We start from the raw sequence: 16,879 nt of genomic DNA, 5'->3' as shown, positions 1-16,879 counted from the left end.
TAGTCTGATTATAAGTATAGGTAAATTCGCTGATGCTTAAACTAAGATAGAGAGGTAGCGGAGGATTTTGCTTATTCACAATATAGACTTAATAGAATGATTACATGGTCTAATTTTACTGCTAAGTTAAAAACTGTTGAGTGTTGAAAAGCATTCAACACCCTCCCCTGACATGTTTCGCCGACAAAGTGGCGGCTTTTTCGAAGGTGACGCGCGCTGGCGTCTCTGGGTGTTTATCACCTCGGCTCCACCTCCGATTTGAATCAAGGGCCAATCAGAGCCATCCTACCATAGGCGAATTCTACACTCAGGCGTATCGCTTGTCATATATATCTCTATATATATCTAGATATTATCAGATTTAGGGCTGCAACAACTAATCGGTAAGATTGATCATAAAAATAGTTGTCAAAGACTCATTTTCAATTGGGTGGTCAGCGATTAGTTGGTTAATTGCACAGCACCAGCTGCTTCAATCCGATGAACTCCTGCACGTGGTATTGTGCAAACATTTTTATTTATTATTATTATTTTTTTTCTATCCGATTAATCTGATGATTATTGTTCGATTAATCGGATAGAAAAAAAGATAAAAAAAAAGAAATTCAATTTTTTTGCACAATCTTAGTTGCAGTAGATCATCAGATTAAAGCAGCTGGTGCTGTGCAACTGACCAACTAATCGCTGACCACCTAATTGATAATGAAATTTGTTGACAAATATTTTTATGATCAAACTTAGCGATTAGTTGTTGCAGCCCTAGGTTGATTAATTGAAAAAATAACCGATCTTTGATATAAACGTGTAATTTTTTATGCCATGTTTACATGCTTTACACAATCCACAAGGGAAAAAAAACAAACCTTATTTTCTTCCCCCTTATATCCATTTCCTAAGATTTGGGTTTTATAACTGGTGCACTAGGGGATAGCATGAATTTAAGATTATTGGTTTTCCTATATATGAATTATGGAACATCTATTTTTTCTCCTAGAATATCATATTTCAGGAGGTGCCAATGTTTTCAATTAAAAAAACTATTCTCACTGTATTTGGTTATGAAGGGAACATTGATTAAATCTTTATTTCAAATCTGTTTTTCTTAATAGACTATGGGGTCGATTTATCAAAGTAATCCGCCCGCAACTACGCATATGACCATATCTCCATATTTATGTAAGCAATTTGCGCATAGAATTGTGCAAATCTGAAAGAAACTTCTTCGCACTCCGCTTGCAGTCACCTAGGTGCACCAATATACATTAGTAATAGGCGTAATTTCACAGCCTGACCTACAAATACACCCAGTTTCTTATTTATCATTGCTTTGCGCCGATAGGGAACTAAAATTTCTCCTTAAATTGAGTGTTCTATATTTCGCCATACATACATAGGCGAACAGCATTCATTATCATACATTCTTTTACAGCTTGTAATGGAGTGCAGGTGGCCCTCGGGTTTACGCTGGTTCAATTTGCGCCGTTTCAGAATAACAACCTTTTTTTTTTTCAGTCATGTGACTGCTATTGAAAGCATTGAGAAGCATGGCATACATTAAAATAGCCAGTAGGTGGAGCTGTCCGATTGTATTGCGGCAAAGACATGCAAAGCCAAGCAAGCCAGACGTGATCAATATAAAGAATATTCCAGCCTCCAATTTCTTTAAAAGACCTTTAATTCATATATAGAAATAAAGGTCTTTTAAAGAAATTGGAGGCTGGAATATTCTTTATATTTGGATTGACTGGGACCTGGCAAGTCCTTTATTCCGTGCCCCACTACAAACAGAGGTGGTGTGCTGTTTTTCTAACCTTTTGGTGAGCTAGATAGCTAAAGACATGGTCCTAGGCAAAATTGATAATAGAAGTAAATTTAAATATTGTTTAAGATTGCATGCTCCATCTGAATTATGAATGTTTAATTTTGACTTTATTGTCCCTTTAATTATAGCTGAGATTATATTTCTCTGTATATTTTATACTTATTTTTTCTTCTGTTTAATGGTGACTGACATTTAGCCACCAATCGGCAAGCACAACCCAGGTTGTGAACCCAAAATGGGCTGGCATCTAAACGTACATTCTTGCTTTTAAAATAAAGATAGCAAGAGAATGAAGAATTAATAGGAGTAAATTAGAAAGTTGCTTAAAATTGCATGCTCTATCTGAATCGTGAAAGGAAAAAAAAAAAAAAATGTGGATTCAGTGTCCCTTTAACACTTACAGAAAAACAAATTTTAAAATAATACTTTGGCACCGTTATTCTCAAGATAAGGAAGCTGTGAATTCCGTTACTAGAGCACAAAGTCAGATCTGATTAATTTATATGTTAGTCTTAAAAAAAAGATTCACAGTGTATACATTTTTTTTTTTTTTTAAAAAGAAATACATAAAATTAGAATGTATATAAAAAAGCAAAATGGGGAGACTTCCGGTTGGGTGAAGCCGGCGTCCGTATATGCCGGTTTGTGCTCTGTGCTGAAGAGCTCTAGGCTATCCTTCCCACCCCGTACGTACCCTTCCGTTGCTGTCTGGGAGCCCCCCCATGCAGTGGTCCAGATGCTGGACTCCGGATCATAAGGTTATGACGCGGAAGTTTGTCAAGGCTGTATATGCTCTGTCGGCTAGAGCCGCCTCCTTACTTGTCCTGAAATTTGCCTGGATTCCATCTGAAGTGGACTGCATACCGGTGCATGCAGTCAGCGTGCAACACGCCGGAGCTCATTGTAAAGTCAGCTGGAGATCGCTCCTGCAGGTGCCCTGAACAGCTAGCATTACCCGGGAAGTGTGAGCAATATCTGGCCTGGTAAATTGGACTCCCTGCAGGAGACAAGGAAAACGCAAGTACTATAACTCCAGGATAATCTATTAGATTATTATGTGTTTTCCGATCTGCACAATATAGTATATTGTTAGTAGATACTGTGCATTGTTCTACTGTCATATAGTTAAGGAGTTTGCAGAGGTGACACCGTATTCTAAACTAACACCTTTTGTTATAGCTATTCATTTATTTAGCCCTCAAATATTAGGCTTTGTGGTTTAAATCTTCACTAAGTTTTGTCTTTGGGACCAGTCTAGTATACGGCTGATTGGATCACAAAGAGGGAATATGTTACTGCTATGGAATTAGAAGCAGATTTAGTTTTTCCGTTTTCCTTAAATGCGATTCTGCACTGTCCTGTATCTAAATTACCTTCCAATATTATAAGCATGATATCATTTGCAAATATAAGAGCATGGCATAAAATGTCCTTAGAAGCAGGCTTCACATCGGGTATATCTTGTTATCTACCGATCACTGGCAATCCAGAATTTATCCCCGGTTTACTCCCAACGAGATTTCAAGATGGGTGATATAGACAAGCCCTTGATTACGCCAAAGTGGTTGAACCCACAACGCAGCGCATGAAACCCTTCTCCCAATGAATGGAGAATTATGGAATTCCGCGTCCTGACATTTTTTTTTTTTTTTTACCCATTTACAGTTACATAATTATGTTCAAATGATTAGGAAGAAATACGGACTAGACTAGTCTCTAGGGAAGAGATGTGATATCTATTCTGTTGGATAGTTTTTCCTTAAGATTATGACAAGAAAATATGTTTTGATTGATTAGTTTGGTTTAATTTATTTATATTATGGTGTATTGTAGGTACTGGGATCATTCAAGTTAACGTTTATCAAATAGCTTCCGGGAGAAGTTTGATATGTTATTTAAATTGTTTTGTCATTTCCTATGATCTGTCCCTGTGGCTTCTGTTATTTTCATGCTTTTCTCTTCTGTAATAATTCTGAAGTAAAAACTAATAAAAAGTTTAAAAAAAAAAAAAATAATGATGGGCATCACACACTAACAATTAAATTGAAAACACAGAAACCCTAAAATTACACGTAAAATAATGACTGTGGAAATTCCCTAATCCTTTGGGTGCTCCTTTTTGTTGTAAAGTGGAATTCTGTCTTGTGTTACAATCAAAAGTACTTTTTAGCCAGTCCAGTCACATGAGCAACCCCATAGGGTAGTTGGATACTGCCCTGCTTACAGTATCTTACGTCGACCTGGTTAAGGCTGTTGAATTTGAGATATTGGTCCTAGGGATACAGACCGACACCTCAGTGTGCCCAGTACATGAAAAATGATGGCATAAAAGTTTTCATGATAAGTCAAGGTAGCAAGGTAGCCCAGCTGTATATTACTTGCAAGTTAATTACAGAATGAGTTTGTGATAAACTGTGAATGTGCTCTCTCAAAGCATGTAACTTGTTAAAACTGGCTGGTTCTTTAAACGTCAAGAGTCTCATGAGTTAGGAGGTATCATGAAAAGCTAAGAGCGATGTGGAAACTAATAATTGTGGTGCTCCAAACTGCTATTGAACAGTCTCAAGAAATAAAACAAAGCAAAAAAAAAATAAAAAAAAAAAAAAAAAAAAAAAGAGGACAGCTCTGAGTAAACTTGCAATTCCTTCAGTAGTGTTTTTTTATTTTATTTTTTTAGTATAAACCAGCATTAAAATACATGTGGGTTATAAACAGATTATATTAAATTAAATGATAATGAGTAATTAGTGCAACCTTGAGGCCATTAAACGTGAATTTACAGTAGCTTGTAATCAACAATACAGGCATCTCCAGCAGGCACTAACCCACCCTGCATAATGGCTGCCTTTATGTGTCCAATCCCAAATGACCAACTCTCCCACTACAGCAACCTTTTCTTTCCATTGTGTGTGTATAGTATTGACAAATGCTAGTGATCCATCTACTTTTTGACTGTGCAGCCCCCGTCCGATATACGTGGGTCACAAGCAGCAAGACCCACGTCTATTTTGATACTGGTTTATACTAAACTACTGATGGAATTGCATGTTTATTCGAAGTATTCTCTTTCTACCTAGGCATAATAGGTCTCATTTGATAACTGCTTTTCCCCAGCACCTAAAATATGTTATTACATATAAACAGAAACATTATTAGCAGTGCATGCACATGCCTTCTAATTATAATCTATTTGAAGAGCACAGATTCTGCAACGCTAATTTGGTGTGAGCAGTGCAAATTATACGTACCATTCATTGCCTGTGTTGAATGTGCAATGTCACCCTTCCTAAGCTAAGTGGGGCTTTCAAGAGCCATTAAAAAAAAACCATTAGAAACTATAAAAAATAAACTGTTTTGGCAGATTTTAGAACACACTTTTCATTTTAACATAGGAAAGGTTCTCTATACTAACATTCTTAGGAATATCTAAAATGTCTATTTCAAGGCCTATGGTCCAGTTAATTTTGCAAAGCCACACATGCAAGTAGTACATTTGTCACAGTAATTACACAAAACCTAGCCTAGATTGACTTTGCCTACAACACAAACTACTTTATCACATCCTTGAGTGCTTCAGTAAAAGTAAAAAGTTGTTCTGAAATAATAATCATTCTAGCTATTGACCTAACGTAAGTATAATTAGTGATCATTTTGCAAATTAACACAGTGAAGGAAGAGTCATTGCCCATCAAGAATGAACAGGACCAAAACGTCCAATGGGTCAATCAAGATAAAAAAAAGGAGGCTTTTACAACCATAATTAAAAGCTTACATCCCTCTCCAAGTACAACTATTGCATTTTAGCTCCAATTTCCAAAGAGAACTGTTTGAAGCAATCTTTTTGTAGAACCCCTCATGAAGAAAACTGGAACAACAGTGTTATCCTGAACACATTCAATAAAAAGAATAAACCAAAAATGGTGATTAAATTATAAACTAGAATACATTTACAGTAGCTTGCAATCAACAATACAGTCATCTCCAGAAGGCACTAGCCCACCCTGCATAATTATTAATGGCTGCTCTCATGTGCCCCACCCCAAATTACCATCTATCCCACTAGTGATCTTTTCTTACTAAAATGTGTGTATAGTATTGACAACTGTTAGTGATCCATCTACTTTTTGACAGTGGACCCCCCATCTCATATATAGTTCCTGGAGACACCTCTGGTCAATAAGCAGTACAATTCTGTATTTGTCAGCAACTTAAGATATAAACAACATTGTTACCTATAAAGCATACAGAAATCAAAATATATGTCTGTCATTTCACGTTAGCAGACACCTGGCATATTTAAAATATTGTTCGTATTCAAAAATCCTTGAGAAGCAGCATTTATTATAGTTTAAAAAGTGTTTTATAAAAGTTTATTTACAAAAATCCACATAGGATTTGTCAATTAGGCTTTGAAAATTGAACGAAGCAGTCTTTTTGTGGTAACTTGAGGACTTCCACATTAGTAGCTAAACAGGCATATCACTAAGAGGACTTCCACATTAGTAGCTAAACAGGCATATCACTAAGAGGACTTCCACATTAGTAGCTAAACCGGTATATCACTAAGAGGACTTCCACATTAGTAGCTAAACAGGCATATCACTAAGAGGACTTCCACATTAGTAGCTAAACCGGTATATCACTAAGAGGACTTCCACATTAGTAGCTAAACAGGCATATCACTAAGAGGACTTCCACATTAGTAGCTAAACAGGCATATCACTAAGAGGACTTCCACATTAGTAGCTAAACAGGCATATCACTAAGAGGACTTCCACATTAGTAGCTAAACCGGTATATCACTAAGAGGACTTCCACATTAGTAGCTAAACAGGCATATCACTAAGAGGACTTCCACATTAGTAGCTAAACCGGTATATCACTAAGAGGACTTCCACATTAGTAGCTAAACAGGCATATCACTAAGAGGACTTCCACATTAGTAGCTAAACAGGCATATCACTAAGAGGACTTCCACATTAGTAGCTAAACAGGTATATCACTAAGAGGACTTCCAATCCACATTAGTAGCTAAACAGGCATATCACTAAGAGGACTTCCAATCCACATTAGTAGCTAAACAGGCATATCACTAAGAGGACTTCCACATTAGTAGCTAAACAGGCATATCACTAAGAGGACTTCCACATTAGTAGCTAAACAGGCATATAGAGGCATTAAACTGTAATAATATTTCCCACATATCGTGGTTTGAGATCACTTCCCTCTAGTGCAGTAACCAACAAAACTAGACCGTCCGTAAATACTACGTCTGAGCAAACGGTGGGCTGTTTTTGCCGTATCACAAACTAAATAATTTATTCACAAAACCAGCTACTGGCAACAGGGTAGAAAGAGAAACACGCAAGGCTTTGTGTTAAACAATCTCACTAGCTAATCCTTAAAGATATACACTTGTCCGTGATAATACCTCAGTGTGACCTATTTTTTTTTTTCTTACAGTAAACCCCACGCTTGGTACTCACCTCCTGTAACAGACTGCAGTTAACAAACAATATATCCGTCATATAGTATTGCCTAACCTGAGGAAGAGAACTATGTAATAAATCAAACAGGATGCAGGAGGCGTGCACAGGCTGGGCGTTAGCCAAAAATAGGAGCGTTTGTTGATAACTTGATATGCAAAACGGAGAGGGTGGGTAGTTAACCGTATTAAGGAAAAACTAGGCGGGATGTTGGGATAGGCTGGGGTGATGTTGAGTTATGTCAGGGATGGAAAATTGAGAAGAAAAACTGGAGAGGTGGCAGATATATGGAGAGGAATGCCCCTAGAGAATGAGGGAGTGGGATGTCCCGTATTCGTTTCTATGGAGATATGCTATTTCTGGGAAGGGTCTAATGAGAGACAATAACATACAGTTGGTGGCTTCGCTTCTAAGGATATTTACAAAGATGCAAATTAAGAATGTTGCATATAGTTATGATTTTACATTGTATTGGTAATTTTAGATAGCGCTGGACGTTTCCAATAATGGTGTTTACGTCAGAGGTGCACTTTTTTGGCATAAAACACTAACGAGCGAAGGTTTATTTATGTGCAAAACGGCGGGGGTGGGTAATTCACCGTGTTAAAGGAAAGTAGGAGGGATGTTAGGATAGGCAGGGGTGATGTTGAGTTATGTCAGGGATTGAAACGTGAGAAGAAAAAACTGAAGAGATGGCAGATAAATGGAGAGCAATGTCCCTAGAGAATGAGGGAGTGGGATTTCCCGCTCTCCGTTTCTATGGAGATATGCTATTTCTGGGAAGGGTCTCTATTTACTAATGAGATACACTTGCACGATCAATGCAGTTTAGTGGCTTTGCTTCTAAGGATATTTACAAAGATTCAAATGAAACCTGTTGCATATAGTTATGTTTTTAATTTGTATTCATAATTTTAGATAGCACTGGACATTTTCAAACTTTAATGACAATAATGGTGTTTACATCAGAGGTACCTTTTGATACCTTTAAAGTGAAGGTCAATTTTAACTAAATGCAATACACCCATTGATACCTGAACATCCAAGTATTAAAGTCTCTAAGTTTAAATTTCGAAAAAAAAATTCATTTGCAAATAAAACATATATATATATATATATATATATATATAATACCTCCGTTTTCGTTTTTTTACTCCTCCCCTACCACACTTCCTTATTTTTCATAGTGACGTATCGAGCGTTCCTACAAGCACTACGTCAGTTCTAAAGCTCGTGCACAACAGCCTAGTTAAAATGCGTATGTTGCGCTTTCCTCTGCTGCGATCGAGCGTAGTGATTGAATCAATGTATCGAAAATAATGAGAGAGCAGACTACGCATGCGCGTCTCATTCACAAGCATGTGGTGATGACGCTCTCATTGTTTTTACGCATGCGCAGACCTTAGCAATGTCGAAATAGAAAAGGGGCTGGACGCCACGGGGGTAAAAAAGATATTGGATATAACAGATTCAGAATCTGTCAATCAATTTCAGCAACATGGCGGGCGGATAATAGAACTGACACGGAGGCTATTTTAAAGGTAAAAAATCGAACTTTACTATAATTTATAACGATTTTGATGACTGAACATCATACTTAATTTACATAAGCTGGAGAAAACTGTTAACGAATAAGCCAGACTTGACCTTCACTTTAAAATATAGCCAAACTTGGTAAAAAATCTACCCCATACCACTTTTTGAAGTACAATAATGCTATATAGCTGAGAAAATTATTTAGAAAGCTAAATTCAGATTTTACCTCCAAGCTCCTGACTTAACTGATCAAATACAATTAATTAATTAAATTAGTCTGTGAAATGTAAGCAATAAATAATAATCTTGTAATACCATTTTCTGTTTATTGTTAGTACAGGTATGACATTTTTGAAACATTTCTCACAGTGTGCAATCATTTCCATATCTGTCGGTCATAGGAAGACTACGTTTTTTAAAAACGCTCCTGCTTTCTTCATTTGGTTTTTAGACCTAATAGATGAGTAGTTTTACTCTTATTTTTTCCTATGTATGTTTGAGTGTTAGCTGTTCTAAGGTCATTTTAAATCTAAGTATTTTAAATTGTTAAGTACTTGTGTTAAAAGTTCAAGGAGATAGTTGGGGGGCCACTCACACCCCCACACAGTGATACTTAAAACCAGAAAAAAAGTGGCAGCAAATCTTCTTTTATTAGAAGTTACAGCACAAACAAATGCAATAGTGGCGTTTCGGGTAAACACCCTTATTCATGCTATAATGCAACTGAATTAACAACAATTTTTTTTAAAAAAATAATTTTTTATTGAGATGGTATTAACAAGCACAAACTACAAAATATGTCACAAGCTTGCTATACAGTCAAATGTACAGGTAGCTTAAAACAACAAAAAATCACAAAATATATTCACGGAAAAGAGTAAGCGAGTAACGTGGAATCTTATTTTGTGTTTTCGAAATATGATCATGAATCCCCTTAAACTATGATGGGACTGCTCTTAAAGTTTTACCTTCCAATAATGAGCTATGGTCTCTTATGGATCCTTAAAATATTGACTTTGGCTAGGAAGGGGTTTAAGGGGGATGGGAAAACAGTAGAATGGAGTTTTTCGTAGGATGCATTTTCCTATGCTTATCCAATAAGCAATAGGGGGAAGGGGAGTTATACTTGGCAAGTACATAGTATTGAAGAACAGAACTATATATGTTATAAACTAGAAAATATCATACTGAATAAGGACACATGAGCTATTAGTATGTAATGTGGCTACAATGCTGGCTCATGACGGCTCTGAATATTAAACTAATTGACTACCAGAGTCGCTTCTGGATCAAAGTAGGTAAAAGTTAACAGGGCCAAAAAAACATCTCCAGATTGTGATACAGATAGTGGCACCTCAAAGGGATGGCTTCAAACTATTAAATATATTACTAAATATGTATATTGACCCTAGGTAAATATGTAATAGCTTATCCCATATCTAGGAGGTGACCACAGACTTAACTAATATTGGGTAGAAGAATGTAATATACATTATAATCCTATTATATCTTGGGAGCGGTATATAACTGTTGAAGGGAAATAGGTCTCAGGGTAGTGGTAGTGTAAATATGAAGATAGCCACAGACAGAGGTGCGCCGCCCCGGCCACATGCCGCACATCCCCAATCGTGTATAACATCAACATAACCCATAAAAGCATCATAGAAAAACTTGTCAGTTATATGGACACTTATGCCCTCATATTAGTAGGGAAATCTGCTGAGATCTCATTTATAGTCTTTATATGGGAGAGTTTAACATTTTGAAGTGTCTAGCATATTGGATTATCTTGTCCAGTAAGCTATGGTAGGGAGGAATATATAAGTGTCCCCATAATTGAGATACATACGCGCTATTTATTGAAACAAAATGTACCAGTACATGTATTAAATAAAAAAATAAAAACATGTGGGACCTGAAGAGATATTCCTATATCAAACTATCTTGTGAAACAAGCAGTAACAATTAATGCAGTGCTTAATGGCGAGTATAAGCTAACGTTACTCTATAGCCTCCCACACCGATATTCAGTGTCCTACCTATGGCTATTGGAGATAAAACCCTTCTTATGAGCACTAAGCGCTTCTGTCCCAAACAATATTGGTAAATAGATATTAGATCCGCATAACCTCATTTACAAACCACCATTCCCTGAGAGTACAGTAAGCTATACATTTTACAAAAGGGCAGTATCAGTTGTCTTCAGAGAAACACAAAATGGAAATCTGCACATGTGTGCAAGTGGAAATTTAAAAGTCAGTGACTCAAGAGCTCCGCTACTAAAGTGTACCTATCTAGCTGTTAGCAACCCAGGTCTACACATTTGGGGTATCTATATAAGAGATAAGAAATACTTATACACATATACTTGCAGGTAGGGTTATCACATCAGTCTCCATCATAAAGTCCTGTATCTGCAGTATAATTTAGAAAACTAATGTTAACGTTATATTAACCTTAGTCAGAGTTACTAGGAATAAAGGTCATAGCTATGATAGTTAGCTCAGTATGGAATTGCTCCTCGGATTTATCCAAGGCCTTAGCGCCTTTGCTGGGGGTTGTAAGAAAGTAGACGGTAGCGGATGTGCAATCCTCCCGCTGTTGCCTTTTGTTTGTCGCCACACTTCCAGATATATAAGGTCCCCTGCTTCCGACAGCAGCGTGTTAGTGTGGGAAGGTACTGGAGACTTATTAGTGCCGCATGGGTTCTGCGGCAATTCCACTGTGGTATGCTGATCCAACCTTTCCCCAGGTCCTATGTAACTCTCCACTGCGGAACATATTGGAGACAACGTCTTAGTGTCATGAGAAGAGCTCTGAGGCGTCACTCTGGAGGAACCCCAAGGGCCAAGTAAATCGCTCCAAGAAGAGGATTTCCAACGGCAGGCACTGGCTCCCGTGTAGGTAGGTAGATCAACTGCTTGTGGAGTGGAGTCACTTCCACAGACTGGGTTGGCTGCGTCTCAGAGGCTGTCAGAACAGCGCTATACGTCTGGCAATCTGGAGCAAATCGCATTGGATCAGTATCCCTGGAGTCTGCCATTGCAGAAAGAGAGGTTATCTCCGTTGCAAGGGTCTGTTCAATGCTCTGTAGACCGAGTTCGAGCGTATGTCGCACTTTCACTCTCCATGCACTCATCGCAGCCATCTTAGTAGCGTTATCTGTGATGTCTGGTCTCTGCATGAAGTTTAAAGCAAACTTGGGCAGGATGCAGTCAATTTATCCACTTCTTTAGGCTTCAAAATATATATAGTTCCACAATATGCAGTATTATACCACATCAGTGCCAGATATTTAGGGAAAATAGCTTAGAAAAGCTGTCTTGGAAAGAGGAACTTCATGAAGATGCATCCAGTCACTTCAAAGGCTAACTCCGCCCCCTGAATTAACAACAATTTATACTCTTAGGCCACTAGGTGGCGCACTAAAGTATTTACAACATTAAAGGGACATAATACTCATATGCTAAATCACTTGAAACTGATGCAGTATAACTGTAAAAAGCTGACAGGAAAATATCACCTGAACATCTCTATGTAAAAAAGGAAGATATTTTACCTCACAATCTCCTCAGCTCAGCAGAGTAAGTTCAGTGTAAAAAGTTATACTTCACCTGCTCCCAGCTGCAGGTAAAAATAAAAAAATAATGAAGAATTGAACAGCAGCCAATCAGAAATCAGCAGTGCTGAGGTCAAGAACTCTTACTGTGATCTCAAGAGATTTGACTTAAAGGGACATTAAACCCAATTTTTTTCTTTCATGATTCAGATAGAGACTACAATTTTAAACAACCATCCAATTTACTTCTGATATCTAATTTGCTTCATTCTTTAGATATCCTTTGTTAATTAAATAGCAATGCACATGGGTGAGCCAATCACATGAGGCAAATATGTGCAGCCACCAATCAGAAGCTGCTGAGCCTATCTAGATATGCTTTTCAGGAAGTGATATCAAGAGAATGAAGCAAATTAGATAACAGAAGTAAATTAGAAAGTTGTTTTAAATGGTATTTTCTATCTGCATCATGAAAGAAAAAATTTGGGTTTAATGTCCCTTTAACTCTCATGAGATTTCATAGTAAGCTTCCTTTACCTGATTGGTGAAATAATATGAGAGTTCACGAGGCTCATCCCCTAAGCTGTCCTAGGACAGACACACTAAAATGCTGCTTAGAAATCCTTTACAATGGGAGGTGGCTACTGAGAAACTTATGAGGTAAAATATCTTTCTTTTTTACATAGAGATGTTCAGGAGATATTTTCTAGTCAGCTTTTTACAGCTATGCTGCATCACTTTCAAGTGTTTAAACATTTGGGTATTATGGCCCTTTAACTATTTATCAGCTTCCTTAAAGGCAATACATTTAAAGGTAATTTATACATTGATTAAAAACAAGAAAATTCCTCATGCAAAAAAGACTATATACATGATTTTACCTAGTGAGACTATAATATAAAGCCTAAATTCATGAAAGCAATTATTAAACAGAACATCTGTCTTTACAGAAAAACAGACAAATCCCAATCTCTATTAAGACCAACTGGCTCCATCGTCCCTAATTTAAAAATCCAAAAGGATACTCTTTGCTTAAAGGTACACTGAACCCACATTTTTTTCTTTCGTGATTCAGATAGAGCATGCAATTTTTAGCAACTTTCTAATTTACTCCTATGATCAATTTTTCTTCGTTCTCTTGCTATCTTTATTTGAAAAAGAAGGCATCTAAGCTATTTTTTGGCTCAGAACCGTGGACAGCACTTGTTTATTGGTGGGTGAATTAATCCACCAATCATCAAGAACAACCCAGGATGTTCACCAAAAATGGGCCGGCATCTAAACTTACATTCTTGCATTTCAAATAAAGATACCAAGAGAATGAAGAAAATTTGATAATAGGAGTAAATTAGAAAGATGCTTAAAATTGCATGCTCTATCTGAATCACGAAAGAAAAAATTTGGGTTTAGTGTCCCTTTAAGGATACGTTTCCTATCTCCACCTCTACAGGCATAGCTACAAACTCTAATATTTGAAACATTAATTGGTTTAAAGAGTGGCACATTTTGATAAAGTGGTGTGCTACAGGGGCTTTAATATTTCCAGTCCTGATGTTACTTTTATGTTACACTATTCTGTCCCTAATAGCTCTAGTCGTTTCACCAACGTAGCTCTGACCTCATGGACACTTAATTAAATATACCACATATTGGGTGTGACAGGTATGGTATCCTTAGATATAAAAAAAATTTCCAGTAGTAGGGTGATAGAAAACATCTCCTTTTATCATGTTATTACAGCACAAGCATTTCAAACGTGTACCAACCTTCTTTTTTACAGGTAATGAAACTCTGTAAATTTTTTGCTAGAGCCTACATCAGCTCTTATTAATTGCTGCTAGAGGTTGAGACCATGTTTGTATGCAGGCATTGGATAGTTCTGAAATTCTTTAATATCAGGGTTACAGTCAGCAAGTACATCCCAATGTTTTCTGATGATACTTTGTATCTGATTGCTCTGGGCATTAAACTCAGAAACGAATATTGTCACTGCTTATTTTTATTTTTACCCTAATAATAGTATCATTTGTTGTTAATTCAGTTGCATTATAGCATGAATAAGAGTGTTATTATGTTTTATGTTTGCCACTTCTAGTTCAGGCACCCAGTATTTGGAAGAATACGTTTTCTTGATAATTGCATTATGGAGACAACACAACAAAATCTGAAAACCTTCTCCTACTCTAACTTGAAAGCCGCTAGAATTGCTACCCTCACTAAAAGGCTCTAGGGATTTTTTTAAAATGGCTCCCACTTATTGCACCGCAAAGGATTTTGAAAAACTACATAAGAAGAAGTTGGCATATGATTTAGATGCTACAACTTTAGCAGAATACCATATAATCAAAAGAATCCCTAGAGGCCTGCGAATGAGCACCCGCCCTACTTTAATGAGGGATAACGCTGAATACTGTGAGAAGTTTGAACAAATCCTTAATAAATGTTTTATGGATTTAATGGTCCATACTGTGGATTTGTCACGCCGCCACCGCGCCGCTACTCACTATGGCTGTTGCAATAGATGTGGCGGTGGTGACACGTTGCTATGGCCGTTGCCATAGACGAAGGCTGTGGTTCAGTGCATGTAATTTATTGTCATTTATTGTTTCTTTTCTCTTCATGTTTTTAGAACATTTTGACATATGAATTTTCAAGAAGAAGTTTAATAAAGTTTATAAATTTTAAATCCTGTGAGTGCTCCTGAACATATATAGCGGGACTATATATATATATATATATATATATATATACAGTATCTCACAAAAGTGACTACACCCCTCACATTTTTGTAAATATTTTATTATATCTTTTATTATATCTTTTCATGTGACAACACTGAAGAAATGATGCTTTGCTACAATGTAAGGTAGTGAGTGTACCGCCTGTATAACAGTGTAAATTTGCTGTCCCCTCAAAATAACTCAACACACAGCCATTAATGTCTAAACTGTTGGCAACAAAAGTAGGTATACCTCTAAGTGGAAATGTCCAAATTGGGCCCAAAGTGTCAATATTTTGTGTGGCCACCATTATTTTCCAGCACTGCCATAACCCTCTTGGGCATGGAGTTCACCAGAGCTTCACAGGTTGCCACTGGAGTCCTCTTAAATGACAACATCATGGAGCTGGTGGATGTTAGAGACCTTGCGCTGCCAAATGATACTTTGAACAATGAAGAGGAACAGGAAAGAAAATGGCTAACGCAACAATCAGAAGCTTCTCACAAACTGCAGAAGATTGTTTGTAATGAGCAAATGGACAAAGATATTCCTCACCTCAAGCTATTCTGTCATACAGGTAGTCTTGAGGTGTTTCATAGTTTTGTACTAAAATACGTCCAAAAAGAATTCACTCTTGTATGGACATAATGGAGGCCAGAACTAAGTGGGCTGCACTTGCCAACAATTACAACTCAAATAGAGTTCAAGCAAAGATCAAATGTCCAACACAAAAAAGTGGTGCTTTTGGGGAACCAATTTTTACGACCTACTTTCCCAAAAGTAAAAAACAATGGATGCTGAGGCCGGTTTACGAAGAGATGGACATGTCACACATATATAGAATGATGACTGATGTGTTAAACTTGACTGAAGGCACAATCGGTCATACCTGGGAATCCAAAAATCATACTACCTCCAAATATAGCTTCTACCCCGAGACCAAGTAAGAAAGAATTAATTGAGAAGCATATTTCACGATTTTCTAAAATATTGTGAAATCAATGACTTATCTATAAAAAACAGGATTATATTCAACTTTAATATTTTATTTATTAGTTTATATGTTTTGTTGATTGTAACATTTTTTATTTTATTTTTAATATTTGAATTTTTGGGGGGAATTTAATAAAAAACAATTTTTATTAATATCTGTAGATTTAGATTTTTATATTATTTTGCTTCTCAATATATTATTCAAAATTCTATTATTAAAATGTTTCTCTATTCACTTGTTTTTACATTCTTTCTCTTTTATATTTTTTAATCTATATTATTATATTGAATTTAATAGACAGTCTACACTAACGTGATTATGTTGTTATACTATCTAACTTTATTACCCATCACATACTTTTACATAACCGACACAGTTCTATTGAATCTATTATTTTACATCGTTCTATAAATGAACAATGTAGAAAAATTAATTATTTGGTGGTTCATATAGAGACATTAATTTTAATAAATTTTTATCATTTACTCCGATTATCAATTTAACTTTCTTTGCTTGCTATTTTTATTTTCAAAGAAGCATTGTAAATATTGTAAACAAGTGCATTTTAGGTTCAGCAACATGGATATAGCTTCCTTATTCCCTTATTACATTTAGCCAATGATAATCAATCATAAAACATGTTTTCAAACAAAAATGTGAATGATCATATGCTTCTAATTCATGCTTTTTAAATAAAGGTATCAAGAGAACCTTAAAAAATTAATAATTGTACTTAATAGAAAAGTTGATAAAATATATATA

General features: G+C 36.3%; 1 protein-coding gene across 1 annotated transcript in view; it reads right to left on the bottom strand.

The window, feature by feature from the left end:
- Window positions 1–7,529, bottom strand: part of LOC128656218 (phospholipid scramblase 2) — a 341,004-nt gene extending 333,475 nt beyond the window's left edge. Inside the window, exon 1 of the mRNA XM_053710007.1 lies at window positions 7,309–7,529. The gene's annotated coding sequence lies outside the window, so the exon portion shown is untranslated. The remainder of the gene's footprint in view (window positions 1–7,308) is intronic.
- Window positions 7,530–16,879: the final 9,350 nt, after the last annotated feature.

The sequence above is a fragment of the Bombina bombina genome, chromosome 4, assembly GCF_027579735.1.
Source record: "Bombina bombina isolate aBomBom1 chromosome 4, aBomBom1.pri, whole genome shotgun sequence".
NCBI classification, from domain to species: Eukaryota; Metazoa; Chordata; class Amphibia; order Anura; family Bombinatoridae; genus Bombina; species Bombina bombina.
This window is presented reverse-complemented; position numbering and strand designations above follow the sequence as displayed.